The 5,523-nt window shown below is 38.6% G+C and overlaps 1 long non-coding RNA gene across 1 annotated transcript; it reads right to left on the bottom strand.

Moving 5' to 3' along the window:
• Positions 1 to 1,832: 1,832 nt before the first annotated feature.
• Positions 1,833 to 5,517, bottom strand: LOC107184991. The gene is made up of 2 exons (XR_001515904.1): positions 5,164 to 5,517; positions 1,833 to 2,040 (listed from the first exon to the last, which is right to left on the bottom strand). It is a non-coding gene; the product is annotated as an uncharacterized LOC107184991 (long non-coding RNA).
• Between the last annotated feature and the right edge of the window lie 6 nt (positions 5,518 to 5,523).

The following is a 5,523-nucleotide window of genomic DNA, read 5'->3' as shown; positions in this document are numbered from 1 at the left end:
AAAATTTCCACTCAGCCAGCCCTCCTGTGGCTCTGGATGTTGTCCGTTCCCTGGTTCAAGCTTAATTTGAATTGGTTGTTCAAGGCAGCAATCTCTGGCGTTAACCTATGCCGCCATCTTCGGTTCTCCGAAAAAAAAAAAAAAAAGGACTTCTAGCAATTTTTTAATGACTCTGTTTTCCAGTTATGTTTGCTGTGTGTCACTTATAATTCCTCTGCAGTTTTTCCAGTTTAATTTATATTGACCAACAATGCACTTTTCTAACTCTGTAAAAATGTCTAATCCACTTAGGTCTGAAGTAAAATGTAAACAACACAAAAAATTCTCCATGAAATCACCTTGACACTCGTATCTGACATAAACTAAAAGTGTTATACAACTCCCAAAGTCAGTGCTCTCATCAAGCTGGATGGAAAAATCTACACCAGACTGCAACCGGGACATAAGATTGTTCCTAAATGTTCTGCAATAGCACAAATTCGAAGAAATATTGTGTTATCACTAGGAATAGTTTTTAATTTATCATAAAAAATTGTATGTACCATATCCAAACATGCTGGAAGGATAAATCTTTTCAGCAGCTGTGTGAACCATTTTCTCATTTGCCACACGATATGCAACCAAATATGATGACAATAAGGCTTTCTCATTGACAGAAGTAGAACAACTGAGAAATTGTGTCGATAACTTTACATCTTTTTTCTTTCTTTGAAAATATTCAAGCGGTTTATCAGTAAGTTCAGCATTGCTCAGTTTCTAAGTGCCTTTTTAATTTGGGAGGTTTTAAGCTTTCGTTTGCAAGACTATTGTTACAAATAACACACTGAGGTCTGTCATTTTCAAAGGGTTTTTCACATTTGATAAAACCATATTTTAAATCATCTTCATTATATTGTCTTGCACTTACTTTTTTCTTTTTGAAATGTGGCTCAAATGAAATTGAAATTTTCAGATTAGAATCAATATTTTTCTCAATATTATTGTTATTCACATTTCCAGATCCAACATTTGAACCTGAACATGCTTCTGCATATTTTGCTTCATTATTCCTCTTTCTTTTAAAAAAGAAATGATTCATTTTAAAAAGCAATTTTGATTAAAACATTGTAATTAACACAAACTCAAAGATATATATGTATACATCTGTAGCCTAGATAACACCTTTAACAATGCAGTTTTCAACTGAATCTCAATGACTTCACATCTAGTTACAAGTCATGGTAATATAAAGCTATACTGCACATCAACCTTATTATGAAAACCAAACAAGACACCAGTGGACAAATGACTGACAAAACCATGTTTTAGCCAATATACATTCTATTCATCATATCCCCTCCATCAAATATCTTTTCACATATTGAAACTCTCCTTAGTATTTCTTGCAATGTGCACAATTCTCACAAAGGATTTATGGAAAGTACTCTGATAATTTATAATTTTCTTTTGTCTTTAAAAAATATTCATCATGACTCACAGAATTGATTTCATGACCTTCTAATGCAGTGGTTCTCAACCTTCTGGCCCTTTAAATACAGTTCCTCATGTTGTGACCCCCAACCATAAAATTATTTTCGTTTCTACTTCATAACTGTAATTTTGCTACTGTTATGAATCGTGATGTAGATATCTGATATGCAGCATGGTCTTAGGCGACTCCTGTGAAAGGGTCGTTCGACCCCCAAAGGGGTCTCAACCCACAGGTTGAGAACCACTGTGAATCTAATGGGTCACACACATAATGTGCAAAACATTCATATAGAGACATTTTCCACTGCTGTGTTGGTAGCTTGAGCATGTCTGCTGGATGACCAAAGAAACTAGCTGATCTGTTAGGCTGCTGACTGGTACAGCTTTCTTGAAGTGGTAGATCTATATCTTAGATTGTCATTCCTGATACTTTTTGATGGGAGAGTTTTTAAGAGTGCCAGTTATGGTCTGATTTAGTGAGGCTCCAATGAGGTTTTCCATGGCTAGGTCAACTATCAGGTGGGAGCTGGTGATATATTTTTCAGTACTTTCTTGAAATGCATCCTTGACCTAGGAATAAGAACAGAGACGTGACATTAGAGCGTTACAATACAGAGCATTATCATTGTCAGCTCTGGGGACCTTTACAAAATCCAAGCTCATGGGTGCTGAAGCTCCTCATCACTCTGTTATATAGGCTTAAGCCTATTTCTGTAAGGCAAACCTCCTCAGCACAGATTAGTAAATAGAAAAATTATGTCAGCCTGGCTGGTGTGGCTCAGTGGTTGAGCATCGACCTATGAACCAGGAGGTCAAGGTTCACTTCCTGTTTGGGGCACATGCCTGGGTTGCAGGCTTGATCCCCAGCAGGGAGCGTGCAGGAGGCAGCTGATCAATGATTCTCTCTCATCATTGATGCTGCTATCTCTCTTTCCCGCTCCCTTCCTCTACCTGAAATCAATAAAAACAAATTTAAAAAGAAAAACTATGTCAGTAAAACCTGCAAGTTGGCATTCGGAATTGCAAAGTACACTGATAAAGCTGAATACAGCAAGCCATGATGGAGTAGAACTCATTCACTACATAAAGTTGTCCTGCAGTATTCATGTGGGATTGGTTCTAGGTCACCCCCAGACACCAAAATCTATGGATGCTCAAGTCCCTTAAATAAAATGGCATAGTATTTGCATATAACCTACATTTGCATTATAGGCTACAGCAGGATGTGCCTATACATCACGTCATTCACATAAATTGAGTGTAATGCACTAATGCTTAAGATGTGTGCATTGAGGTTGATTGTTGTGGATATATAACCATACTTCAGAGCTATGATGCTGTGCATCTAGCTTAGGCATCCTTTAGGAAATAACTCGAATTAAGGTGACTTATTAGACTGAATGCCTGCAATTGAAAATTTCTTATATATCAAGATGCACTAATACAGTCATGTGATATGGTTTCAGGCTAGTGATTTCCACTAATGTATCTTTTTATCTACCTACACTAGTGTTTATTATATGGTAGGCACTCAATAAATATATTTGAAAGAATGAGAGAATAAATTAACACCTGTACTAAGTCATACAATGTGCATTCTATTTTTTTAATATATTTTATTGATTTTACAGAGAGGAAGGGAGAGGGATAGAGAGTTGGAAACATCGATGGGAGAGAAACATTGATCAGCTGCCTCCTGCACACCTCCCACTGGGGATGTGCCCGCAACCAAGGTACATGCCCTTGACCGGAATCGAACCTGGGACCCTTCAGTCCGCAGGCTGACGCTCTATCCACTGAGCCAAACCAGTTAGGGCTGTGCATTCTATTTTTATCAGTAAGTGAAAATTATGTTACTGAACATACAATTTGGTAACATGTAAGACAAAGGCTGATATATTATTTAAAATAGGATCATCAAACATCTATTTCAAAATAAAATACTTATGTTACATAGGAGAAACAATGGTCTTATAAAAACATAAATATCAATCATATTTAGACTTAGCATATAAAGCTCAATACCTAATCTACCTGAACATAAGAAACTCACATAAAAAAACTAACATCTCATTTATATTACTATAGGTATGGGTTCTTTACATTTTTTAGACAAAACAATTGTCTTCTAATCATTCTGTTCTTTCATATTTTACTGTTCCCATTTCAATCCAGTCATGTGAGTTTATAATTGGCTATGCTTCAGAATGTAGTATTAAAAAGTATTCTTAAAGGGCTTTCTCTCCTCAAACAACTTACTTACAGTGATAGCACAGGGAGTGTATTACGGTATAGATTTTGTAGATGTGAGGATGAAAGCATGGGAAAGTCCTTTTCTGGAATAGGATGTAAGGAATCAGCTAAGCGGGAGGCAGGAGAAAACGTTGCAAGTTTGATAGACGGTATGAAATAGTTGTCTAGGGAAGGGATACCATGAACTAGGAAATTGTTTCCAAATTTTAAGTGAGTCTGCATGATTGACTTACATGTTTAATGCAATGATCATTATTGTTATGAGGTCTTTAATTACCTGCCACTAATTTTTACCTCTTAGACATATCTTCATGGTGCTATGAATATTATCCTCTAAAAATACAGCTCTGATCAGTTTCCTCATAATTCAAAAATGGCTGTGAGCTAGTGTAAAATCCTCAGATAGTATTCTTTAAATCTAAGCTTCATCTTATCTTTCTAAGTTTCTCTTTCATCACATATCTCCATACAATTCTACATTTTAAGTTCTAAGACTATGGAAGTTCTTGAAATACCTCATGCAGTTTCACATTTTTGCTTTTGTTCAGATTAATGTTCCCTTTGCCTGGAATGCTTTTCTTGCCTTAAGTCATTTGGAATCCTATTAATTATTTAGGATTTAGCTCAAATGCTACAGCATTCATCTATTCAACCAACAGTTAAGCACTTACAATGTGTCAGGTACTGGGGATGCAAAGCAAGAAAACAAATACTGATTTATTCATATAAGGGAATACTTGTGTCCAGCTGTAGCAATGAATGAAGGAAAGTTACATAACACTGACAAATCTTCAAAAGCATTAAGTAAAAGAAAGCTGTAAAAGGATATATACATTACTGACTGCTAAAAATACGCAAAACAACACTGCATGTGTAATTAAAAATTAAAACATACAGTTGCTTGGGAAAGTGGTCATCCTGGGCAAGAGGGAATGGAATGTAATTGGTGGAGCAGACAAAGGACTTCAATTACTTGATATGATAATTGATTTCTCCAATTGAGTGGCAAGTACACATGTAGTATAGTTTTATTTCTACCTGTGTCAATCTAAAATATTCTATTTTTTTAAAAGTATATATAAGGCTTGATTCCCTCCGGAAGGCACTGCAAATCTTTCTCATAACCAATCACTGAAAATTATTTCCATCCTTGTTCTCCCCTTTATTTCCCACCTTGTCATCGTGGACACATCAGTACACAAGCCTGCTGAGTGGGAGCTCCCAGGTATGAGCTTTAATAGATGAGAACGCAGCCCTCTCCCTGGGAGATCCCCGACTGTCTCCCTTCAGATCCTGTATTGCTGCCCTCCCCCGGGCAGATGTCAATTCATCCTTTGAGCAAAACCTAGAATATGTGTTTTCCCCGAACGAACCCTGGAATGTCTCCCATTGGCGGACTCCGGTCCATGCCCACCAGAGGTTGCCTTTCTTCCTCCTCACTTCCAGCCCAGCTCCGCGGACCTGGTGTCTAGCCCTTGGATCCGGGATTCTGCTTGCCCCACATGCCTAGGGGCAACTCCACTTCCGTCCTCACCTCCGCATCCGCAGATATCCTACTTGGAGCCGGAAGAGGGCTGTCTCGGTTTCTGCGCACGCGCGGAACCTGGGGCGGGTTCCGCTATCTCGCCTTCCCGTCACTCTTCGTCCCCAGCCGCTCCCAGCGACATTTCCTACTCTCGCGTGAGGTCTTTGAACGCTCTGGCGGGAACCACAGCTGGCCGCCCGGAGTCGAAGTGTTGGGGACTCATTGCGTGGTCAGTGCGTCCGGCTGCAGCCGCGCGCAGATGGGCCTCGTCCCCG

This window comes from Myotis davidii, unplaced genomic scaffold, assembly GCF_000327345.1.
Source record: "Myotis davidii unplaced genomic scaffold, ASM32734v1 scaffold204, whole genome shotgun sequence".
Taxonomy (NCBI): domain Eukaryota; kingdom Metazoa; phylum Chordata; class Mammalia; order Chiroptera; family Vespertilionidae; genus Myotis; species Myotis davidii.
This window is presented reverse-complemented; position numbering and strand designations above follow the sequence as displayed.